At 41.4% G+C, this 27,634-nt stretch overlaps 1 long non-coding RNA gene across 1 annotated transcript in view; it reads right to left on the reverse strand.

Moving 5' to 3' along the window:
• LOC107684466 (uncharacterized) overlaps window positions 1–7,209 on the reverse strand; it is a 16,500-nt gene extending 9,291 nt beyond the window's left edge. Inside the window, exon 1 of the long non-coding RNA XR_001633854.1 lies at window positions 6,801–7,209. This is a non-coding gene — a long non-coding RNA (uncharacterized LOC107684466). The remainder of the gene's footprint in view (window positions 1–6,800) is intronic.
• Between the last annotated feature and the right edge of the window lie 20,425 nt (window positions 7,210–27,634).

Raw genomic sequence — 27,634 nt, forward strand, 5'->3', positions numbered from 1 at the left:
GCTTTCGAATCGCTCTCGCCAATGTCAAACACTGATCGATCTGCGCCGCACCTCTTCTAGTCGAACACACCGGCTAGTGCTGCAGGCTTAAGGCCAAAGTATACTTCGGCTGTCCGCGTCCACATTACGTCATTTTCGTCATCAGGAGGGCTTGCGGACAGCCGTGCACCCCATCCACGTGCAGGCAATTTTTTGAGACTGCGCGGACGGTCTGCGTACAACAGCGCATGTGCGAGATCAAAGTTGAGACAGAGCGCAAGTCAAACTGCGCCTGTGTTGAGCTCGTCCATCTGCACTCATCCGCGGTTGAGTATACTTTGAAAGCTGTGCGGACACGGCTGAGCGCGAGACGGAACGGAACGCGAAAAGTGAAGTATACCCGGGCCTTTATTGGCTCACTGACGGTGATGAGATTAACCCCTTAGGTATCGAAATTTGCTACCGAACGACGAGACGTTTTTCGATACTCGATGGTATCGAGGCAATTCGGTCGGTGCCTAAAAAGTATTGAACTCGATACCCAGCCCTACACTGGAGCACAAAACCAGTCATAAGGGAGATTTATACGTCATCTGAAAGCTGAATAAATAAGCTTACCATTGATGTATGGTTTGTTATGATAGGACAATATCTGGCTGAGATACAACTATTTGAAAATCTGTCGGTCGGTGCCTAAAAAGTATCGAACTCGATACCCAGCCCTACATCCAACCAATATTATTTTGTTTGTTTAATGCTATTATTTTTATGTTTATGCAAACAAAAAGTGCATAGTGCAGCTAATATTATTTTATTTTATTTATTAACTTATTTCCCCAATATGAAACTTGGTGAAATGATTTCAGTGTGTGTATCGTTACTTTCAGAACACTTACAGCACACTTTAATAATATAATTTTGGTCACTATAATCATGATATATAATGTTCATACATTTCATCTCTACATATAACATACGTAAAAATATACAATCTACTCCAAAAACAACTTCACATGAGCTTGTGTTTCTGGTCTCCTGTATTTGCATGAGTATGAAAGGAAGTCAACAGACTAAAAAGCCCCATAATCAGGTGGCTTAGGTTGTGTTTGATAGGTTTTGGAGCTCACCTCAGCAGGAGCAGCGCTGGTTACCCCTGCTTTAGATGAACGTGAGCTGGCTGCTTTGATTTTGCTCCCATCAGAAGGCAAACATGAGCCGATGCGCTACGACCTCGTCATTCATACAGATTATGTAACACAACTACAAATACTGACACATCAAACAAACATATGCCATGAGGGCCACAGTTACAGTATACAACAGCATGCAGTGGCATGAACTTTGCTTAAGGATTATCATAGATCAAATATGTTGAAAGGGCATGTCAACTGTGGAGACAGCTGGATAAAACAGACACGAGTCAAATCAGCACTATCACTGACCAACCACATAATCCCAAAAGCCTTCATCTACAGATGGGAACAATTTAATCCTATTCAGATCTGCGGCTGAAAACATGAAGTGGGATAAAATGAGATCAGGAAAAAAACGCATTACAACAAAAGCAACAAATATTCACCGTCTTCACGTGTTTTGTAATGATGCCAATTTGAAACCTTCCATTTTTGGCAAACAACGTGATGCACAACAGAGGTTTACGGTTAAAATTAAAACATGGAAGAAAAATTGTGTGATTATTCCAGTTTTAATAATAATTGTATTAGTAGTAGTAGTAGTTCTATCTTTGCATTAAGTAATATATTTGTCACAATTTCTTCAGGTTAAACCAAACTTTTATTTTGATTGGTTGCTGTAAAGACCTTTAAGGGTGCGTTCACACTTGTAGTTCAGTTCTCTTGGCTCGTTTGGTCCGGACCAAAAAAGAAAACGATACATTTGGTCCTGGTCCGCTGAGTGTCCACACTGGCATTTTAGACAGCGAACCTAAAGATACCGAAACTAAAGGCATAGTGATACGTTCACAACCTGATTGGTCGGACTGAATGACGTATATTTCGCGACGGAACTCACAAACACTCCAAACAAAAGCCGTGTTCGACTTAAAGCGGCACTGCGCAGACCGATCGGTGTTTGACATCAATGCACCCATTCACCGATCGGTCTGCTCAGCTCATACTTTAAGTCGAACACAGCTAATGCCGTCTGCTGGACTAAGCGCGCTCATTGCTGCGTGTACTTATGATTTTATTTTCACCACCTTCGAACCCATGAAGAGCTCATAAAAGGCACTTTACCTCCTTGTTGCTCCACGTTTGCCCTCTGCTCATTTTGTTTTGGATACACAGCTCGTTCCGTGTCATCAAATCATGTCGTATATAGGGTTGGTATCGTTTGAATTTTATCGATTCCGATTCCGATTCTGCTTTTCGATTCCAATAAGATAAAAATCTAATATAAAAAAATTAAGTTAAACATTTAGATATCAAACATTTATTCTGTCTTTTTACAAAGCATTCTGTTGCAGCTGAATAACACGAGCAAAAATCAGCAGCCTACAGAACACTGCAAGAGGAATTTTGCCTATGCTTTAATGGCATCTATGGAAAAATACCACAGCAAATACCACAGCAAAAACAACTAGATTAATATAAATTTCAAATATTAAAGTGTTAAAGACAAGTAAACAGTCAGTAATAAGATAGGAACAAACAAATCAATTAGCAATATCATAAATAAATACAACTGAACAAAATTTCAGGTACAGAAACTGTAATTAACAGTTTAAAAACACTGCATAGTTTTCTTTTCATAAATAAAATATAGATTAATCAATTAAAGTTATTAAATATATTCAGTCAAGATCAGTAAATGATTTTCTTTTGTTCTTTGATTAACATTAATGACAGGCAGCGCGTTTATTAGGCTGCTGTCTCTTAAACACAAAACACACTAAAATACTGTTACACAAGCGTTTTCTTTCTCACCTGTTTGCGTTCACTTAAGACAAAAAAAGGGCTGTGTTTGCAAGGATAGCCTATACTGACGTAATTTTGTACATATTGGTTGCAACATGTGAAAGAAGTCAGTTCCGGACCGGAAGTACTTTTCCTGCAGCGGAAATGCATGAATGGTTTGAGAAGGAACCATAGACTGTATGGAAGGAACACAGACTAGTAGAAGTTGTAAATGGCAAGTAACACGCACAAATGGAACCGGTTTTCGATACCCAACCCTAGTCGCATAGCATCGCATCTTGTCATTACTTCCCGTTTTTGGTTCGTTTAGAAGTATTTGGTCCGTGTTGCGTTCATATTTCATTCGAACCGCACCAGAGTTCGTTTGGAAGTGGACCGAGACCCATCTTTTTAGCGGTCTCGATCCGCTTGTTTGGTGCGCACCAGGGTTCGGATGGCAGTGTTCACACTACCGCACCAACGAACCGCACTAACAGAGCAATCGCACCAGAGTTCGTTTGGAAGTGGACCGAGACCCATCTTTTTAGCGGTCTCGATCTGCTTGTTTGGTGCGCACCAGGGTTCGGATGGCAGTGTTCACACTACCGCACCAACAAACCGCACTAACAGAGCAATCGCACCAGAGTTCGTTTTAATCGAACCAAACATGACAAGTGTGAACACACCCTAAGTTTCTGATGATAGTTTTTCTCAAATGAAACAGTAAAAGGCTCATGAAGTGACTCTCGGAGCAGTTTTAGAGATTATGTTTGTGTTCATGTACTCGTATATTGAGGCGACGGAGGCTGAAAGAGTCACGTGCGCTTCAGTATGTGTGTAGTAAACGAAACTGTGCATCTGCGCCATTCATTCACACAGAGACATGTATGCAGAACACGCAGGATTCATATTTAAATCGTATTTTTGCAGCTTAATATTCACAGACACTAGTCCATAACGCATTTTGATTTAAATGTATTGACCTACTTTTGACCAGATTGCAAATTCTGCAACATTCCGCATTATATAGTAAATTCCATTTTTCTGACTGGATTCCGCGATTCTGTCCATGTTTTCTACATCGCGGAAATCATAGGGCCCTCCACTGGCTAATGAGCTGCACACTCACACATTTCAGAACGCAACAATGTGTGAACCTGAGCTTGCGTAGCCTGTGTTCAGTAGCATGTTTTGAGCCTATAAGCAGCTCGTGCACTTTATATTCTTCGCTTCTGCTAAACATGGACGTAAGGGAGCAAGCAGGATTCCTCTCTACAGTTCCTGCACAGTGTCACAGCGCAGGAACTTCACGCCATATTTCACGTCCTTCCTGTGGACCAGCGATATGAATCATGCTCACAGGGAGAATTTTAGATGGTGTAAGAATTATGAATAAAAAGGTTTTCTTCTGAATTTTGTTTGCTCTCTTTCATGAGGTCAGTGTCGTGTGAGTGTGTGCAGGGCTTTTATTTCATTCTGATGCTGACGTTTTGTTACATAAGACTACATAAAACAACGCGCAGCCCACCTTACAGCAGCCTCATGTGCTCAAATCCCCCTAAATATGACGGATGTGCAGGCTCAAATGAAATCTGCAGACGTCTGACATTTTTCATTTTTTGGCAAAATTGATGCAAACTGTAAAATAGGTTAAACAGAGCTGAGAGCCCTGAACTCTTATTGCTAGCTGAAAACATCTAATTAGCCACAATATTTCATAAGCACTTAATGGAAGAGTCACGGGCCAAATTTTGTGAATGATGGGCGAATGAGAAAGAGTAAAGATATTTTAGACATATAACTGATATTCCAGATCATATGTAACATTCTGGAGTGTGTTTCCCATACAATGACGTAACTCACTGCTTAACTTGCATAGTATGATGCAAGAAATCAAATAGCTAGTCACGACGGTTTGACGAAACAATATTGTTGCAAATCTGTCATTCAACCACGTTGGCTAATGATGTCACACAGGTGGTAGAGTAATAACTTCTTTTAATTTATCCATTAAAGACCTAATTAATGCCAGATTTTTGCTATAAATTACAGACATGGCATCTGAGGGAGAATTCTCTTTTTGTCTCCTCAGTTATTCTGCTTTGTTTCCAGATTCAATCATCGGCTCTTTCTTACGTGAATATGAAAATTCTGTCCGTTTTCCACAAGCGATTGGTCTATTTAGACCAATGCGTAAAAAATGTCAGACATGCTAAATGAACATGCAAATTCACTTTCTGACAGTAGGTGGCGCTTACAGAAAAGCACAAACAGAGCAGATTTACTTTCTTACCAACTATCTGTTTTATCCGCTTGTCACAGAAGAAAGTCAAAGAGTAAAGAGTAAAAATACACATTTAAAATAAAAATAAAAGTCTCACGGACAACATGCGAATGCTCATCAGACGCATTAACAGCGGTTTCAATTCCAATATTTACCGAACTGAATATTCGCTTTGGTGTGAACAAGCATTACTTTTACAACTGATTCGATCAGAAAACCCGTAAGTCTCTTGACAGGTTCGTTAAAAAGCAGCAGCTGATAGGAGAAACCATTAGTTTCATTAGAAATGAAATTAGTTTCCATGACTGTGGGAATGCTTTTATATTGTGTGTTCAGTATTAAGAGTGTAACGACCGATTGATTTATATGAGGATCCAGCTCCAAACTGAATATAATGTGAACGAACTAATTCGGTCGTCAAGATGAAAACTACAGGCAGGCTGGAGGAAAACTCTGCAGGACCAGAGTCTGTGATTTACATAAACAATATCTGAGAGGGAGCACATTGACGTTTCAGATGTACAAGTGTATATGAGAGCATGCGTGATGGGGTGAGTGTGTGTGAGGCAGGGCTGTGTCTTCATCAGTCGCCATCTTGTTGGCTGCAGCAGCTGTAGGCCGTGAACACACACACATACATTCAGTACATGAACACACTGCTGACACACACACACACACACACACACACACACACACACACCAGCCCGCTTACATGTTTCAGCACAGCAGAAGCGCTTTAAACACACAATCACACCAGTATGAGTGTATTCTGTGATGAAACACACTGGAGCTGCTCTTCCTCATTCACATTTCCACCAAGAACGCAACCGTAAATCACTCATACACACACACACACGCGTTAAAGAGATCGAGAAACCCCATTAACCGGCGTTTACAGTCGTTAAAAGCACAGGCTCACAGTTCAAGGCAATTAAAGGCACGAGAACAGTTTAAACACACAAACACACACAAACACACACAACCGAACAAATCCCATCCGCCGCTCAAATAAGACCCGAGTCCGGGTGTGTTTGAGCGCTTCATCGAGGATTTATTAGGCAGAAAGATGACATTTAAATGCTCAAACAGTGCGACTCCACGATGAAGTGAAGTGGGGGATGTAGTTTGGCTTTATCCTCCATCTTCAGTCCATTTCATCTTGCAGATATGCACCAATGCAGGCTCAAAACACGGCACACCAGCATTTATATTCGTCGACAAGGCCAAACATTACTTAGTGGCCAAATGAGACCGTTTTAGCAGCTTCATGCCAAAAACGCGGCTCACTATTGCTGCTCTTATGGACACGGTTCCCGATAGCAGAAATCACCTGACAGCATTTAGCATCGATCATCGTGAATATTAAAACAGGAGCGCTGCTAGTCAGCTAACAGCACATCTCTGCCACATGACCGTGATTTGAGGAAGTTAACACATACTAAACCACTTATGTGGCCTAGGAATGATTCAATTTTTATATTTGCTGCACGTAATGTGAAAACAATCATGACAGACGCGAGTGCAGTTTCATGTGCTTGTGTGGAGTCCAGCAGCGGCCCCCACCCCACCGGACCCCAGAACAGCCCAATGAAGCCAATCAGGCGAGCGTTACAGAGAAACACTGACCTGTGTTCTGTCGGCACAGTTCGTTGTGTATCTATCATTTACTGTAAACCGCGAGGAGAGATCCACAGCTGCCCGACCTGCGGACAGTCCGTCAGTCAGTCAGCGGAGAGCGGCACTCCCCGAACCCGCAGCCGCGACAGCTGCAACCGCGCTGATTCTGGCCCAAATGACGCGAGCTTCACGCAGATGCCCTGTGGTAAACGTGGTCAACACAACGCTCGGTCCAAATTCGGCCTTGTACGTCCCACACTCGTCGTTGTCCGGCGCTGAAGTGGTTCTTCTGCGCTCGCTCTGTCAGGCTCTGGCTCCGGCCATCAGACAGCGGAGATGGGCGCGGCCGGTGACCCTGCTCTCAGGACTGGGAAACCCCACGCTGCGCCTGCGTCACCACGCAACCGATTCGACTGTTTCGGCGCCAAATCTTGTTTCGCGGTAAAAATCAGTCTGTGGTTAAAATAAACTGTATTTTATTGATTTATTCGTGAAAGTAATGTAATGTTAAAAACACATCTTTTTAAGATTGTGTTTGTGTCTTAATATTTTATTGTATTGTGTTTTTTTTATTATTCTAATGGATGTATTTTGTACTATATTTGCTGTAGTGTAAGAAAAGTGCGTTATAAATAAAATTTATTATTATTATTTATGATATTATCATTGTATTTACAGACATGTTTTGGTGTAGTCTGAAGTGTAGGATCATCTACCAGATCTAATGAAGAACACTTAATTAAAACTGAAAAACTATGGGAAGACCCAAGACCGGTTCCTCAATTTAAGATAAGTATAATAAAACAATTTGGGAAAAGGTGCAGTGAATTTGGTTCTTTTAGTGGCGTAGGCAGAATTTTATTTTTGGGCGGGCCTGGGTAAAGGTGAGCTGGCATAACTATAACTAAAGCTGGCTGTACACTAGACAATTTTCAAATCTTAACTGATTTTAAAACCATGGGAGACCACAGACATGACGAGAGTTCAACCGATTTTTAGCCTTACAATCCTCTGAACGCGCACACTAGACCAGTGTTTCCCAACCTTTTTTTAGTGGCGGCACCCTTTGGAAATTTTAACAAACTTGTGGCACCCTACAAAATTAATTTTGTCACAATATTTGGATTTCTAACTTCGATATGATCATTTGAAAAGTATAGATATTCGGTACAACACGGAAGAACTGCAGAATATAATGTCATACAGATATTTTTAATATTGTTAAACAATGTTGTCCATCAGTTGTGATAATCAGTAGGCTAATTTCTAATGCTCGACAGACGGCACCTCGGTTGGGAAACACTGCACTAGACGATTCGACCAGATCGCGAGACCACACACTTGATGATTGTAGGAATGATTTCACAGTGACACGCAGGGACGGCTTTCCGTCAGTTCATAAAGAGAGTCACTTGCTTCATTCCTGAATGATTCAGCCATTGAACGAATCAACTGAATGAATGATTCAGTGATAAAATCAGTGACTTGCCGCCACCTGCTGGCGGTTTTAGTTTCATTTTTAGCGTATAATTTAAGTTATTTAAATCATATTTCTGTATTCAAAATTTTACATTTAAAACATTAATCTCCACATGAATTTATGAATTTAATTGCACTCATGCCACCTCTGAGCCTCATTAAACGTCTGAAAATACACCTACAAGCCACATGTGTGTTCTTCTGTGCCATCTCTGTAGTTTTGTGTTCTTCTGTGCCACCTCTGTAGTACAAATTAATTTACATATTCTACATATTGTTATGTGGCCAGTTTTGGTTTATTTGGTTGGCTTACATGCAGCAATGCTAAGGCTTACTTGAGGCCCAAATCTGGCAAACAGAACCGGACTGCCCAAATGCCATTATTCCACGCAGTATGTGGGCCGGAGCAAGGTGTTGGATCTGGGCCAGAATTAAAATAAATGTGGCCCAGATTTGGGCCAGTTCTACTTTATTTTATTTATTTTTTGTCATGGCTGACATGTGGCCTTCCTATGGCTTGCTTGTGGCCCAAATCTGGCAAACAGGAGCGGACCGCACAATTGCCATCATTCCACGTGGTATGTGGGCCAGATGAAAGTGTCAGGTGTCAACCATTTTTGCTGCAGCGTCTGGGGAGCAATTGGTGGTTACATGTCTTCCTCAAGGGCACCTCAGTCGTGGATATTGAGGGTGGAAGAGAGCGGTGTTCATTCACTCCCCCCGCCTACAATTCTTCTGGTACTGAGACTCAAACCCGCAACCTTCGGGTTACAAGACCGACTCTCTAAACATTAGGCTACAACTGCCCCAAATTTTTTATTCCTATACAAACACATCTTAACTACACCACATGGGAGAAAGTAGACACTGATATGTATGAATAGTTCAAAATTAAACAGATTATCAAGTACAATTCATATTTATTTTTTAATTTTTGTAATGTGTTTTTGTAAATTATTTTTGTTTGCTTTGATCTGTTTACTATTTGCAATGGTTGCTATGCATTTCATATTTTTATAGTGTATTTTGGATTATAACATTTCACTTCAATTCAGTGCAAAATGTTATATTGGTTTATCTTTTTTTCTACTTAACCTGTTGAACAAAAATCAAATAATTATAGTAAATTGTGTGTGCATAAAATATTTCCATTTTTTTATCATGCATATTATGCATGCAGTTCCTGAAACATTATGCATTATTGAAATCATAAATAACCACGAGTAGCTGTTTTTTAATGAACTAAATCTTTTATGGCTTTAAATGTAAAAGTTGGTCAAGAAAATCACATATTATGCATGGATGTGAAAGGCAAGTTTCTGTGTTCGTACCTCACTCACTTGTACTGATTAAGACCCAGGGCTGTTAACAAGGTTGCTGGATTGGAGCAAGTGATGCAAGCAAATTTGTTTTTAATGCATACATGACAGCATTTCATTTATACATCATTTATACTTCATTTATACGTCATTCATACTTTCAAATTACTGCATTCAAAAAGACACACGTTTGGGCCCAACTGTGCCTATATAAGAGTCGCTGCAGAACCAGGAGAATGGAGAATCAACAAAGAAGTGATGAAGGAACTATGATGATCCTGGTCACAACATCTACAACTAGCATGAAAGAATGATTATTAAACACTGCCTTGTTTGTCAGCAATGATTCACTTGATGGACATCTATACCAGAACTCTACCAGATTTACTTGGCTCTCATCTCCTGCTGCCCTCTCTGAAGGAACACAGAACTCCAGCTGTCCTCCTTTATTCACAGCATTACATTCACTGAACTGATAGGAATTCCTTTTGAGGAATTAACGTTTGCAAACCAGGTGTGGTCGGTTCATGGACTACAATGCATTCTTTATTTCTTACTAATAGTTAGTTCAGGTCCTCAAATCAGATTTTTCACCAGTATCAGCACTGGGACTCATCGTTTGTATTACTGCACTTGTCTCTGAGTGGATAAGCATAATTTTGCATAACTTGCATAATTTTCTAAATTCTACTGTTGTTGTGTCACAGAGTGTAGTTTTAAGAGTTTTTCAGGTGAGAATGTATTTGTTTAAACCTCAAATCTTTGGTCTATTTATAAAGATAACGGCTATTTGAAAATTTGCTCCAAAGTTTTTAGCTCCAGGCGATCACTAGGAAGTCAGTGCTATTTGTCATTTCTCTTTCTCTCTCATAATACTGTACATTACTGAATGATACTCCAATACACCAATAGCTTACCTGAAGCAGCTAAAGCCATCGTTGCTAATTCTAGAGTGGCATTGGTAGATTTGCATCCACAGAGAAAGAAAGTAGTTCCAGAAACAAGAGGATTTTTTAAAGATACTCCACAGTTGTTTCTTATTTATTTACATATTTGTGCTGTTGAACTGTTGTATATAAGCAATATCACACATTGCCCATTTCTTGCCTATTAGCGTTTTAAAAGTGATACACCACTATTTAACCACTTTTTTCCCCCTGAAAGTAATGAAAAATATCACCACATTTCAAAATATATGTTGTTTTTAATAGGAGTTTGCTATTGTGGTAGACAATTCCCGTGGGACAGTTGTATTTTTTTATTAAAAAATGTATAAATACATTTCAAACAAATATTTCTTGGCAGAAAGTTTAGTACAAGAGGGAAATTACTTTTCAGAATCTTTGGGTGTTACAGATTTACATGTATTTTGTTTTAGCACACCTAAAAATATTCATATTGAAATCATCCTCTGCTGCCTCAGCAAGACAATGGGAATGACACAGATCTCTCAGCGCGTTAGTTGCATCATACTCTTTGTCTCATAAGCAGCTAACACAGCACTTGTTTTCGTTTACTACATGTACTCTCAACAACACTCACTGAGACCAAATCCCCCCTGGCTTGAGTCTAGCAAAGCTACATGCAAGGCCTGTCACACACCTTGACCAAAACATCTGTGGGAGGAGTTAAGGGAGGCAGTCTCAAGCCCACAGCTAATTATCACCGGCAGCTTGACTGAGATGTTACTCCATGGAGAGTCAGAGGCACACTGGGTAGCGCTGTTACTTAGAGACTAGGAACACAATATACCCTGATCAATTACCCACCGGGTCTATTGGGCCCTCACATCCCTAACTCAGACTCTACCAAGGAGACAGAGGCCTCAACAGATCCCTCTTTTCTAGGAGCTCTCCCACAAGTACTACTAACCCATACAGGTTAGGGTGGGGCAACTAACCCAGGAGGTACAGAGATTGAACATGGGAAAAAGCCATATGCATAGGAGTTCAGTTGATTAAAAACAACAGGTATTGTAGGACAGACAGAACCTACATTGCCAACAGGGTAGTGAGATATGTAAGTAGGTGTAAGTCAAATCATACATCAACATACTGGATGTTGTAGACTGTGTTTTGCATGCTCTTCTGTGTGTAATGAGGCTTAGGTGTTCTGAAATGAGGATCAAGATTTTACAAGGACAAGCTGAATGTGGAGTCAGCTCATCATCTTTGTGGAATTAATAACCTGCATCAAATTAGAATAGCCAGCTATTCATATTCGGTCCATAGGCTTTGTAGATGAACCAGCACAATGTTTATGTGCTCTAGAGTAACAAGAAAAAGACTGATAAGCAAAATATAATGCATGACCCTATTCATGGAGGACCATGCAACTTTCCCAATGTCTACTACATGGTAAATTAACTAACTGTTCTGACTCGGAATCAGGTGCTGCAGGTGCAAAATTGCCCACAGTGGATGTCAATCCTTTTGAGAATTTGTTGTCCTGGATACGTTCTCTGCTGCATGTGTTTTGCAGCTACATAAAAGATCCCGTGAGAGCTGTTGGCAAAGCTGTCGCACTATTACCTGCATTACACAGGTGCTTCACTTTTACCAGCCAGTTCAGTTATTACAATCACCCTGACAAAGATATGCACTATCATCATTTTGACATTTTCTTTGATGAAAATACACCTAATCATTTTTGACCAGTAAAGGTGCGCTTGCTGATGAAGCTGTATTTCTAAAAAGTGGAGAATTACTGCTACAGATCCTGAGATCATTCCAGTGTTGCACTGCAGGGTCACTTTAATGTGTTAATTTCTTGAAAATGGATTCAAGTGATGGATCTCCAATGATTTTTGTCCATCAATACAACATTGTGGGTTCATAGTAGTAAAGACAATTAATTGTAAGTTTAGTACTATTTTCATTAATACTCAAATATGTAATCATTTAATAATCCATGTCACACAGAACATTTAGAATAAGATATCATGCCTTTTATTTGAAAGTTATTTAATCTATTCCAACATAGAGAGGCACAGCAAGTTACTTACATTTTCTAATACACGATTTTCTTTGAGTAGTAGTATGATTTGGCATGTAAGAATGATCAGGATTAGTACTTTAAAATGAAGTGAAATACTATATAATGTGATGCATTTCATAAAAGAGAATGGCATTATATGCAGCTAAGCTTTTAATAACCTTGCTTTTAATAGCAGGGTTGGGGATGCAGTAATCTGATTTAGAGTAATCTGCTCAAATCTGGCATAAATGCTGACCGTATGCCTCTCTCCAAATGGACTGCGCCTATTGGCTGAGAAACATCATTACTCTTATGTGCTGTGAAATTGGAACATGTCATACTGGCATTCAGTATTAGATCAGTCAGTCTCAAGGCAATATTCCATCTATGTTCCAGAGACCAAGTCTGATATGTCTGTGGTACAGTACAGGTTTAAGACCCAGATGGTAGCAGTTTAACTATTTGTTGGAGCATAGCAACATTTTACCCTGCACTCAGGTCTTTTTTTATGATTTAAGAAAATAGGAGACAAAATAAAATACAAACTCTCAATGTAGTAAGTAATAAATTACGAACTGTGCTATTTTGATCACACAGAATATTTTGTGCTTAAAAACACAAGACACGATAATATACTAACAGTACTACAATTACTATATGCTAATGAATGGAAAAGAAGGCAGGGTCTCAAGCTTGAGACATGCCACAATGGTCAGTCGTTCGTCTAGCTGTTTACATAGAAACACAATTAAAAGCAGTGACGCAAAGTAAACAATTCCAACAGAGCCCAAAGCAGACTTCTTATACCAGCATGTTCTATCGTTCTACATGCTTATACAGGTAATCATGTTCTTTGTTCACGCATAGTGTACTAATTGACCAGAACCTGACTGGTCATTTACTGGTTATGTCACAACTACCGGAAAATTGCCAGAATTGATTTACCAGTATTTTTGGTATTTTTTTCTCTTAACGGTAATTTACCAGTAATTTATCAGTAATGACTGAATATGTGAAAGGGGCTAGTATGTCATATTCTATAACTCACTGGCTTTTCTCTTAACATCCTGACATTGTCTTCCATCAGGGTCAAAAAGTACTTGTACCTGTATCTTTTAACATTCTAAAAATATAAGTGAAGTGTGGCCGAGTATGGTGACCCATATTCAGAATTTGTGCTCTGCATTTAACCCATCCAAGTGTGCACACACAGTAGTGAACACACACCCGGAGCAGTGGGCAGCCATATTGCTGCGGTGCCCAGGGAGCAGTTGGGGGTTCGGGGCCTTGCTCAAGGGTCTTACCTCAGTCTTGGTATTGAAGGTGAAAGAGAGCACTGGTTATTCACTCCCCCCACCGACAATTCCTGCCGGACCTGAGACTCAAACCTGCAACCTTTGACTTACAAGTCAGACTCTCTAACCATCAGGCCACGACTGCTCCATATATCCATGACCCTGTAATTTGTTATTTACTGGACATCGTCCATCCTCTTTGGATTATCATGACATGTCCTGTATATTATGTAGCATAGAACCTTCCATTTTAGGTAGCATGCTGGACAGCAAGTGTTCTCCATTGTTTCTGATCTTTGGAGTCGTCAGCATTGTCCCATGTGGTGTTCATTGCCTTAAAGTCTTGCATGAACGTTGTCCTGTACTCAAGCTCAAGCTATCCGGAAGATTTAGGTTCAGTTTTTTAGGTGTGTTTGATTAGGGATGGAACTAACTCAGCAGAACAGTGGCCCTCCAGGACCAGAGTTGCCCATCCCGGATTTGGGAAGTCCTGGTTGAGAGATTATAGTTGCTAGTCTAGAACTTTATGGGTGGACAATACCAGGACTGACCTGCATCATAGCTGAACTATATCATAAGAGAGAGGGATTATTTAATATTTCATACACATGCATGACCAACAAGAGAAGTAGAAAGAAGGGAAAGACAACATTAAGGCACAGTGAGCTCAGAAAAGATCTGACTATATGATCAACACACCGAGGAAAGAGAATACCAAAGAGCCCATGCATAATATCTCTGGTTATGCATGGACTCTGACACATTTCACACTCAGTTATCCAAGAAAAAAAATCTCTGCTGAGGTGTATGTGTGCTTTACACAACTTTACACTGTAATTATAATAGTGTTAATTATAGTATACATACTAGTGTTCCCAAGCCCTTCAAATTTAAGTAAATGTAGTAAATTTAAGTAAAACCTTTTATCATAAACTTGTAAGGATGAGACGCAGATTCAAATGCAGGGACAACACAAAAGTTTTATCCTCAATGAGCACATAAAAATGGCAGGAATACAAAACCAGGAGTGAACATCCAAAAAGGACGCTGTGGGCAGGGTGACTGTGCTACTGAGCACCCAGACAGGGGCAGACTTAACCAATAAGCGAGGTAAGTGGCCACTTAGGGCCCCGGGGAATCAGGGGGCCCCATCTGATATTGGAGAAACATATTTGGCAAACGCTCCAGTCTGTATTTGTGTTCTGGAGAGCGTCAAATTGCTGCGCACTCATACAAATGCACGAATGTGATGACTGGAGATTTTCGCTTAATAATAGAGAGCCTTAAGAACACTTGGAATACAGAACAAGTTGCATGGGATACTTTTATAACATTTAAATCCTTTTTGTAAAAAGATTGAAGAATGTTATGCAATTCATTTTTTTATAATGTCTTCTTTTGTGATCTGAAAAAAAAGGTAGCCTAATATGGCTTCATAACAGCATCAGGTTGACTAATTATTTACTTAAGTTGTGAAGGGGTAAATAAACTATAAACTATGAGAGAGAGAGGGCAAAATAAGGGTTAGGCGTACAAGAGCACACAGTTATTGTGTTTGGGGCCCCATACCTGAAATTTGCTTAGGGCCTCAAAATCACTAAGTCCACCCCTGCACACAGATCAGCATCCATCGGACCAAGAGGGGGGCAACACAGCGCAAATGGGAAGAGGAGTCTGCAAGTTACCAGTGGTGTGACTGGTAAGTCAATCCATAATCCACCAAGGAGCGCGCTGAAAGGGGCTGGAGTGTAGAAGCCGAGTCAACATTATGTCTTTCTTATATGTTGAGTGTGCACCTGCAGGAAGGGAGAGAAGATGAGGATATCATCAAGGTACACAAAAACAAATCTGTTTACCATGTCTTTCAACACGTCATTCACCAGAGCCTGGAGGACAGCTGGGGCGAACCCAGAAGAACCCAGTCCCAGCAGGTGAGGAAGAGGGACAGATAAGGCCAGCATTTAAGGATTCCTGAATATACTTGTCCACGGCCTCTCTCTCAGTACCTGACAGGGCTTAAATACGACCCTTGGGTGGAGAAATGCCTAGGAGGGGATTGAAGGCACACACATACATCGGGTGAGGAGGTAAGGACGTAGCCTGGGACTTACTGAAAACATGGCAAATATTGTGGTACTCCATTGAAACATCAGCTACCTCAACCTAAAAAACAGATGACACAGAGCCAGGAGACAAGGCTGCACTCAGACAAGATGCACGACAATACTGATTCCAAGATAGCACAAAACTCCCTGACCAATCCATGTGAGGATTGTGCTGTAGTAGCCATGGGTAGTCTAGGAGGTACAGCTATCTGACTTACTGAAGGAGTGGAATAGGTGATGGAGGTAATGGGATGACCATTGAGGGAATGGAAAGAGTTGGGAGAGGGAAGAGGGATGGCTGGAATGCCCCAATGTGCAGCAATGGAAACATCCAGGAAGTTGTTTTGACTCCTGAGTAAATCAGTGAACAGTGTCCTTATACTGGATAGAGACAGTGAGCAGAGTACGTGAGGTGGGGGAGTCGAGACAAGGGTTTAGGCTTGGCATGGGGCAGAGAATGGTCATACATAACGGCTGCTCTTCTGGCTATGGCTTCCTTCTGTAGTTCTTGTATCTGGGCACTGAGTTTGTCTACCTGGGCTGTCAGGGGATCGACTTCCATGAAGCAAATGTTAACTGGCCCAGGAGAATGTTGAGTCACCACAGTTTGGACTTGGTCTGCTGAGTCCACTGTGGTCAGACTGTGCTGTCAGGAAGAGGCATGGATTCAGTTGCAGGGACAATGCAAAATTTTATTCTTAATGAGAACAGAAAAATGGCAGGAACACAAAATAGGGAGAGAGAGTTCAAACGGGAGGCCACGGGCAGGAAGTGCCAGACTGTACTACTGACTGTACTACTGAGCATCCAGATCAGCATCCATCGGGAGAACGCCAGGGGAGATCCGAGAACACCAGCACAGGTAAAAGAGGTGGAGCGTTGTTGGGGTGTGAAGGAGAGAGAGGGTGCAGGGAAAAAGTAAAAAACAAATGGCACTTGGAGTCATAAAAAACATGGCACAACAAGACTTGACAAAACAAAAGTAGGTCAAGAGGATAGTGCTACACTTGCATGCCACAACCATCTGACAAAATACTGAACATGAGACAAGCTAAAATAAGGGAAGAATGAGGACCTAACTAGCAGCAGGTGTGACGGTGAACACAAAAGGATAATTAGGGATAACAAGAGGAAGGGGAAAAACGCCACAGTGACAGTGGAGTACATGGTGTCACGGATATGGACTTTTGTTTGTGTTTCTTTCTGTTCCTGTTCTCCTGCCATAGTTTTGGTAATTGACCGAGTTCCTGTTTCCCCTCAATGCCTTAATGCCTAGAGACTTTGTGGACCTCGCCAACTTAAAGTTTGACTGAAGTGCCTTAAAGCACACAGCATTATGCTATGTGGTGATGTAATTTCAACTGAAACAGGAAGATGGGGCGGGACATATCGAGCAGCCCTGCCCCCTTTTTAAATAGCCAATAGCATTTCATTTGTAATGTCACAGCTTGAGCCAGAGCCGCTGAGCTCGGTAAGTTTATGACAGCCACAGTCTAATAGATTAGCCCTTTAGATTCAATATGAAACTGCTACTAAAGCAAAACAGTGATTATAATGATGCTGAGAATGTGTAGTTTGAAAATTGTGTCATTTATGTTGGTGCAGGGCACCTGTGTTATCTCTTCTACTCATTTCTAACTGTTTCTCCTCCTAATCTGATCCAAATCGCTATAAAATATAGCATTCTCTGTAGAATTCAAATGCGTCTGATATATTTTGTGGTATGCACGACTTGCATATGATTCGCTCCGTGATATCGTGTCTCTGGACAGGAGCAGACAGTGTGCGTGACACAATGCAAAACCAGACTTCTTTCGACCCAATGGAAAGCATATTTACACTGTCTGAATCATTCCTTATCCCCCATATAGTGCACTACATGCCATTTAGCATAAAGAAAATACCAATTCTGTGAACAAGTGACCTATTTCAGCCGCAGTTTCAGCGTCTATTTATAGTGTAGGGGGCGGGACATTTCAGATTCTAGAGAGCATTTAATTGGACAGAAAATTTGATGAGAAGCTGAAGTGCAGGGTGATGTGAAGGATAACATATTCATACTAAAAGCCAAAAAAATTCAATTTTGATTTCATGGAGACTTTAACACACTACCCGGACAACTGCCTCACCACGTTCTATCGTGTGGGATTAAACACAGCCATAATGGCTAGGTTGTCTGGGGACGGTCTTCGAGAGAGCCTCACCGCCTTTGTGGAGTGGGTGCTGGTGAGTAACAACTCGCCACTGACTACCTGCTACGCTGATGAGGAACTCACCAGCCCCACTCCTGACCCTGAGCCCAGCCAAACACCACCCCACTGCACAGAGCAACAGCCAGAGCCCACCGCAACTGGAGAGCCAGACCCCGCCGTGACCAATGAGCCATCGTTAAAAGGAGCGACAAAGCTGAGGATCGCCCAGGAGCCAGAGCCTCCTTTGACGTCTGACCAGGTGCGTAAGCCGGCAACGAAGCCCGCTACGGAGGATTACACAGTGGAGTGCGAGAGCGCGGAGGAAAGCCCCGCCCACTGTTCCACCGCTGAGGGTAAGCTAAGGTTGGACTGGAAAAGATTTATATGTGGACATGCCTCTTTTTCTCTTGTCTTCTTCTGAACTCTCTGCCTGTCCTGTTACGGCCAAGAAGGCCATTTATGAATTGTCTGTCTGTCCCGTCACGACCATGAAGTCTGCATTGAGCTGTTTGTCTGCCCTGAACTGTCTGTAATCCCTGTCATGACCACAGAGGTCGTTCCCCTGTCTGCCGCACTCCCTGTGTTGGGAGTTGAGCTTTGGTGTGTGTGGGCAGCATGCACCTTCCCAGGCAGCCCCGTTCGTCACGAATTCCCACCCAGCCTCCCTTTCCCACCTCCTCTAATCAATAGTCTGCCATCTTCTTCCCCTCTGCCGCTGCATCCAGCCAGTCCCTCAACTCACCCTCAGCCCACCATCTGTGATGTGGGTTCGCTGCGGGTCTGCCAGTCTCCATCGGCGTTGTGGCTGAAGGATCCCTGGTCTCCGCCTCCAGCCTCTGAGACCCGGACTTTGCTTCAGCCCATCGACCCAGTGGCTCCGCCATGGCTCCTAGCTCCCTCATCTCCACTGTGGCCCGTCAGTCCACCAGCTCTGCCCAGCTTCCTTGTCTGCCTTGGTCGGTCGTCGACCTGCCCTCGCCCCAGGACTACACTCCTCCAGCTTCACCTCATCCCTCTATCCCTCTGGCTCCGTTGGGCTTCTCCCTCCCTCCAGCACCACCTTGGTCTTTGTCCCTCCGGCCTCGGTCGCCTGAGCCATCTGCTCCACCTTAGCCCTACGGATCCTCCGCGTCACCCAGACTCTGCTCGCTGTCTCTGCCCTGGGCTCCTCTTTCACCTGCTCTGCCTCCATCACTCGGCCCCCTGGTGTTGTCAGCCCTTCCTCCACCATGGCTCCTCCCTCCATTGGCGCCACCGTGGTCCGCCATCCTGGCTGCGGCCTGGATTCCGCATGGTTCCTCCTGCTCCTGGCCCCTTCTTTCTTCGTCATGGATCCTTCCTCCGTCTACTCTGCCCTGGATCCTTCTGTCTCCTTCCTGGCTCCTCCCACCATCTACTCCTCCCTGGCTCCTTCCTCCATCTTCGCCACCTGATTCATCCTGTTCCAAGTCCCTCCTGTCTTCTCCCTGGCTCCTCCCTCCGTCTGATCCTCCCCGGTCCCCTCTGGTTCCTCCGTGGCTCCTCCCACCATCGTCGCCTCCCTAGTCATCTGCCTGCCCTTCTTCCAACCCTTACCCTGCCCCTTGTCCTCCTCCCAAACCCTCTCCCTCCTTCCCTTCTTCCTCTGTTCATCCTGCTACAGAGCGAGGTCGCACCTTTGGAGAGGGGGAAGTAATATCACACATATGGATTTTGTTTGTGTTTCTTTCTGTTCCTGTTCTCCTGGCCTAGTTTTGGTCATTGACCCAGTTTCTGTTTTCCCTCAATTGCCTAATTCAGTTCACCTGTGTCTAGTTCATTAAGTCCTTAGTCCCTCATCTGTGTTTGTATGAAGTCTCCCCATTTTGTTCCCTGAGTTGCCAGTTATTTGTTCTATGTTACTTGTGTTTGGATGTACCCCTCCTCAGTATTTTCAGTAAAAGTCCTTGTGGAATAACACCCGGAGAGCTGTCAAAGCAAATACCATGTACTCATAGACAACAAAGCATGCAGACTATGAAAACAGTCAACAAAACCAAAAACAGAAGTCATGACAAAACTAGCAAATCTGCTTGTTTACATGTTTTATACACTATTAGTGTTTTGTTTACATGTGATATATACTATTGCAGTAATTTATTTTGATTGATTACATTTTTTTTATAATGAAACACATGGGAATGCTGTACAGTCTTCCTGCAGAAAGGAAAAGGGATTTTTATTTTGACAGTGGAGCCACCTGGAAAAGTAGACCTATCTGAGTTAGAGTTTTCCTAGTGTTAGTGTACCTACCCTGCAAACATGTCCTTGCGGGGCCCATGCTGGCAGAGTGGGCTAGGGCCAGCCCACACCAAACCTAAACAGGCTTTGGGCTCACCGCAGGCTCTCTGTGAGCAGCCCACACTATGGGACTGCCCACATTAATCCCATGATGGCCCAGTGTGGGCCAGACATGAGCCTGTTAATAAGAATTTTGTGGGCAGTTTTCTTCCTTACCACTAGGGATGCTAGGGTGTTTTAGGTTTCCTTAAGTAAAGCCATGTGGTAGAGAGAGTTAGCAATAGCAAGCAGCAGTAGCCAGCATGGCTCACCTGCTGAACACATTGTGCCGTGTCCTGGTTGGGAAATGTGTCATTTCAAGCCCAGTCTAAATGAGTTTTTTTTCTATTTAAAAGTGTACTTTGCTGATGTTTTTTGCAGAGATGGTACATGTATGTATGGCCTATATTTGTATTGATGCTAAGAGTTTAAGACAGTGTATTTGTATGCATTTTAGAAGGACTCTTTATTGGTGAGGACACCACATCATGGTCCAGTTTGAATATGGATTTAAAGTTATTTTTGACGTGAGACCATAGTCTGGACTATTTTTGATTGTTCCTGGTTAGGAAGAGTCTGGTGTTTGTGAGCTGTGGCGTGTTTTCATTACAAGAGGTTGGATTATTCATTTGCTATCAGCCAACTTCAGCTACGGACAGTGTTTGGAAATTGATGCAGTACAGATAAGACTTTAACACACATCAGCTTTCACATGACGAAATCCTACAATCTTACATTGCTTTGTTTGCTTTTTTTTGTACTTTTGTGTATTTACATTTTTGAATGTTTTCTATTTTGTATTTAATAAATCCATTGATTTGAAATCCCTTTGACTACTGTACATTTTTGACAATATAGACATTAGTTATGTGGTGACTGCATCCATTTCAGATGTATAATAACTGTTTTCCCCAAAGACTTAAGTTATAGTAGCTGAAAAGTATTTAAAGTGAAACAGATGTATTGTTATAGATCAGGGCTGCATCCTGTTCCTGGAGATCTACCTTCCTACAGAGTTCAGTTCCAACCCTGATTAAACAACCCTGTCTGTAATTATCAAGTGCTCCTTCAGATCCTAATTAGTTGGTTCAGTTGTGTTTGATCAGGACCAGGTTGGGCACCCCTGTTGTAGATTAATAATGTGGGCTAAGTTAGGGCTGCCCGTGCAGGGCCAGCACTAAGGGGCCAATGTTTTGCCAATTAGCAAAATCTCAGAGGCCCTGTGCTGGCAGCCTGCTGGGGGCCCTTAAGCTAGCCCTAAGTGGACCCGTAACGGGCTGGTGCAGGCTTGTTTGCAGGGTAGTGCAGGAGTGGCCAGTGTCAGTCCTGGAGAGCCACACTCCTGCAGAGTTTTGCTCCAAACTTGATAAAAACTCACCTGCCTGTTGCTTTCTAGTAACCCTTAGACCTTGGATTGGCTTGTTCATGTGCGTTTGATTAAGGTTGGAGCTGAAGTCTGCAGGACTGTGGCTCTCCTGGACCGACATTGGCCACTCCTGACCTAGTGTTTTATTTGTATTAGATTATTTTTGCTCTGGGGTATATTTTTCATTTTGCTCAAGGTCTGTTGAACTATGTGGGCCAATCTTTCAAGGACATTCCATTCATCATTATTGGTCCCTTCTTCTGTTCTGAACCTTCAGATAAATTTAATATTTTGTTGTGTCACTGTTTAATTTTAGATTATTTTTGTAGCATTATGTAGCAAATTATGTAGCAAATTAGCCACAAAAGAAAATATATATTAATTATGATCAATAAAAAGTATTTAGATCAAGTAATTCCTGTCAGAATCAGTCTTACACAATATTTTTGTCGGTCACGATAGTCACTGTGTCAGATTACACGATTTTGACTCCTAAAATCTCGTCGTGTCGTGGACAAGAAACATGTCAGACTACACGTTGCTTCCCGACCATTCATCGCGTGCTGTCTTTAACGATGCGCGTGATGTCATCGAGAAGGCGGAACTAGCGACTGACTTCTGAAAACAAGAGTGTAAACATTGCTGAAGCGCATCCACTATAGTTCTCCAGCATTTTTCTTTCTTTGTTCTGTCATGGTAGTCCCTCGATGACACATCATACAGGCAGGAGTACTGTTGCCACAGCTCCACGAACCTTTCCTCCATCTCATAATTCCACCTAGCAGCACCATCATATCTCTTTAGTTTCGCCATGTTTGAAAACTGTGTATGAAAGAGCTTCTGTGCTGCTATTGGTCAACGTCACCAATGTGACAGAACTCGTCGTGAACGACGGAAAAAAAAATTAAACATGCTAGTCTTCATGTCGTGATGTCATGACGCATCACAGACGCGGAATCGGTTGTCGTCCACTATGACACGCTACACGAGCTGAAACGATGGAATCTTGCGTCCCAACGCCCATTGTAATTTACGAATCCCCACGACACCCTACGTCAAGCAAATCGTGGCAAAATCGTGCTAAAATCGTGTAGTCTGAACCAGGCATTAGATATCTAGCCAACACCTGTCTAGCAATTTTTTTTTGAGAACATCTATAGTAGAATATTACTCTCTTGGCCAAAGATAATATCTTAATACTCATCCAACATACTTTTAATAATGTGTTTTGATGTATACCATGATGTTTTGATTGGAGTTGCAGGTTATGTGTCTCTTAATTTTATTAGATGTGTAATCTAATAAATGTTTTTTTGTCACACATGAATCAATTAAGCTTTTTTTGCAAACAAGATAAATATAGGATAATGTGAGGGAACAATTATTATTACAATAACTAAATTATTATTATTACTTATGTTATGATGTTGTTGAGATCTTTTCTAAAGCTTTAAAGGAGATAAATATGAGAGATCCAAGGTCTCTAGCTAAGGAGAAAAATCTAAGCTCAGTGTGTGATGTTGTTGAGATCTTGTTTGAAACACTGGAGGAGAAAAATATGAGACCACCAGAGTCTTTAGTTTAGGAGAAAAAATGTGTGTGATGTTTTTGAGATATTTTCTAAAGCTTTAAAGGAGACAAATGTGAGAGATCCAGTGTCTGAGAAAAATCTGAGCACAGTGTGTGATGTTGTTGAGATCTCTTCTAAAATTTTAAAGGAGACCATTGTGAGAATGTTTTTGTCTCAGGAGACAAGTTTGAGAAGCAGGAGACTCAAGCAAAAGTCTCCGTTCGATCTTAAAATAACCTAATTTCTGTCTAGAATAAATATTTGAGATGTTAAAGAGATCTCACTTTTTATTCTTCTGTCCTCTGGGAAGTCTCCATTTGATGTTAAAGTAACCTCATTGCTGTCTAGCAGAAACATTTGGGATGTTAAAGAGATTTATTTTTGATTTTTTCTTTCCTCTGGTTAGCTACAATGTCATTTATCAACACCATTTCAATCAAACAAAATACATTACATAATAATTATCATATTTGAAGTTGTTTTGTGTAGATAGTGCTTTATTGCACAATTATTTAAAAGAGGAAATCATCACCTATATTTACATGCATGCAAAAATGGGCTGTACAAGACAAACTTTTTAATGCTAAAAAAAAAAAAACACTGGTACACTAGCAGGCCCTGATGTGCTGCTTTTGAACAATTTTCCTGTGTAGGCTGTGATTATGTTTTAATCACAGCGAGGATTGCTTGGCGCATGACAGTTCCGCTTTAAATTGTGTTCTAAATAGCAGAACTCATGTTCTGAGAAAATACTTTTGCACGGATACTGATCATTGATGTGAACTTGACTTTGTTTGATGGCTTTGGAACACAGACGGTAACAACAGACAGAAGGATGCGCTCGTTGATCAAACAGTCCATTGGCTGGGTTGAACAGGTCCGATGACAGTAGAACTGTTCACAGGTGTCGGTCACAGACAGTAGCCTAATGATAACCCCTTTCGTGCGCTTCCCAATATTGTGACAAACACCATATTTAAAAGATAGAATTTGAAGGAAACTGTAAGATATGCGCGTTTTATTTTCAAAATGTTTTGTTATTGACGAGGTGAGTCAGACAGCTATTTACACTGCAAAAGCGCTCTTTGATCAAATAGTCCATTGGTCTGATGACAGTAACCTCTGTTCACAGGTGTCCCGCACAGACAGTAGCCTAATTATAACCCCTTTCGTGCTCTTCCCAATATTGTGACAAACACCATATTTAAAAGATAGAATTTGAAGGAAACTGTAAGATATGCGCGTTTTATTTTCAAAATGTGTTGTTATTGACGCGGTGAGTCAGACAGCTATTTACACTGCAAAAAAAAAGGTTTCCATAAAAATATAGGCTATAAACATTCTAAAATATATGTTTACCTTTTAGGCAAATAGCATATATTAGAATAGTGATGTCTCAAAACGCAATTATTTTATAAAAAAATATTTTCCTAACGTGTTGTAGGCTACCCTTAACTGCGTTAAACATGGTGTCACGTGGATGGAATATGCATGGAAATAATATGCAGATGAGGTTATGCATAGTAAAACTAGGCATTGTAAGCTCCAATATATGGTGATTTCTGGGAGGAGTCGGGGTGGAGATGCACGTACAAACAATCTTGCGCTGCTTTAAATTGTGTTCTAAATAGCAGAACTCATGTTCTGAGAAAATACTTTTGCACGGATACTGATCATTGATGTGAACTTGACTTTGTTTGATGGCTTTGGAACACAGACGGTAACAACAGACAGAAGGATGCGCTCGTTGATCAAACAGTCCATTGGCTGGGTTGAACAGGTCCGATGACAGTAGAACTGTTCACAGGTGTCGGTCACAGACAGTAGCCTAATGATAACCCCTTTCGTGCGCTTCCCAATATTGTGACAAACACCATATTTAAAAGATAGAATTTGAAGGAAACTGTAAGATATGCGCGTTTTATTTTCAAAATGTGTTGTTATTGACGCGGTGAGTCAGACAGCTATTTACACTGCAAAAAAAAAGGTTTCCATAAAAATATAGGCTATAAACATTCTAAAATATATGTTTACCTTTTAGGCAAATAGCATATATTAGAATAGTGATGTCTCAAAACGCAATTATTTTATAAAAAAATATTTTCCTAACGTGTTGTAGGCTACCCTTAACTGCGTTAAACATGGTGTCACGTGGATGGAATATGCATGGGAATGATATGCAGATGACGTTATGCATATTAAAACTAGGCGTTGTAAGCTCCATATATGGCTATTTCGGGGAGGAGACGGGGTGGAGATTCATGTACTCACAATCTTCCGCTGACTGGGTATTACAAAGGCAATTTTGCGCAGGTTCTGGCATGGCTTTATAAATCTGAAAACTTTTGTACGTACGCAAAATCTAGCTTTTGTGCGTACGCACACATTTAGGATGAAATCTACGTAAAGTTTTATACATGAGGCCCCTGCACATTCTTCCAAATATATATTTTTGCATTCCAGCATATTTCTTTGGAAAAAGGGCAGTGGCCTGCATGGGCAAGTGTTACCACTAGTCAAGAAATGCTTGTCTAACATAGACTCTGTTTCTGGCTGGGCCACATTCGGGCAGTCCAAGTTAAGACTTGCGAGACTACATCAAGTAGCTCAGTATGAGGCATCACCTCCTCCCAACTGAGGGGGAGAGTGTCAGTTAAACTACCACCAAACTCTATGAATCTGACACGGTAGTAGTATGTCATTCACATAGAAAGAGACCACACTGGGCTTGACATGGCTCATCATGAGCATATTTGACCAGCAAAACATGATTAACAGAGAGAGATAGAGAGGGAAAATACCTTCTCTTAACTCTCTATAGCTTTGAATTCGACATTGGAACCCCAGGGCTTCACCTCGTGTGGTGGGCTTCAGAAAATTGCCACACCTGGGATACAGGTGTCCCCATAACTACGGACGCAGCATCGAGTGAACCTATGAAAGGGATTGACACTACTGTGATGTTTTACTGTATGAGCCCAACAGAATCTGCAGACTTTTCTGGAGAATCTGGAGAGTGAATTTTCAGAACAAATTTAAAAAGAGTTAAATGGAGCCGAGAGACTGGACTGTAATTAAACAGTTAAAAGCATAACTAAATTTGACAAAAGACTGAATTAAAAAAAAATTAATAAAAAAAAAAAAAAAAGTTTTGTGATTACAGATTCTGTGTGGGCCTGTTTAAGAAAGCTTTGTGATATTCCATGGCCGAAATACTAAGTTAAACTATCTAAGATTTCAGTACTCACAGCGAGACCACTAGGTGGCATCCAGGTGATGGTGATGGGACATCTATGTCCTGCATGGACAATTGAATATTTTTTTTTCTTTATTGCACATACAAGAAATTTGTTCTGATGACAGAAGCTTCCAGTATACAGAGACAACAAAAACAACAACAGCACATATAATAATAAGATATGTAAATAAACTACACACACACACACACACACACACACACACACACACACATTTGTTTCTGTGAATTGTGGGGACTTTCCAAGGACTTCTATTACTTTTATACTGACCAAAAAATATTTTCTATCCCCTAAACATACAGAAAACCTGTTTGCATTGTAACACTTTCAGATAAACATAATTTACTATTTTTAATAATTTTTTTCCCTCGTGGGGAGCACAGGCCGGTCCCCACAATGTCAAAAATTTCAGGTTTTGCTATCCTTGTGGGGATTTGGTCCCCAACATGTCTACGTCACGATGTGCATAACGCCGCCCAAATGTTCACGCAAAGAAAGAAGGCGTAACTTTTATTCAAATTTGAATGTACAAATTTACGACCATAGTTAGCTAACAATGATTTTGGGAAAAGCCACCCTGTTTTCAATCATCTTGGCATGAACCATTTCAAATTAAACTGAAACATGGCTTCAGATAATACTGTGAACTGTTTACTTACTTTTTTGTGGTTGGTTTTGTGCTGTAGACGCATCCAACATGAAGTCTGTGTGTGGCTACGATTGCTCTGCCCTCTTGACATTCACTCCTGAGTGTCAGCAACAAACTCTTGCTCTCTTACATATGTGCAAGTCTGTGACAGAATGACAAAGACACAGAAATCAAGGATAACAATCAGCTCAAAAAAATTCACATACACTTCAAATTCTAGTTCAACCAATGCTGTGAGTTTGGGCAGGACTACCTGAATGTCTAACCAATGGCAGAAGACAGGAGTGTTTAAGAAATCTCTTTAAAATGAGAGCCGTCCACTAGTGGTTCAGA

This window comes from Sinocyclocheilus anshuiensis, unplaced genomic scaffold, assembly GCF_001515605.1.
Source record: "Sinocyclocheilus anshuiensis isolate Anshui unplaced genomic scaffold, SAMN03320099.WGS_v1.1 scaffold397, whole genome shotgun sequence".
Classification (NCBI taxonomy): Eukaryota; Metazoa; Chordata; class Actinopteri; order Cypriniformes; family Cyprinidae; genus Sinocyclocheilus; species Sinocyclocheilus anshuiensis.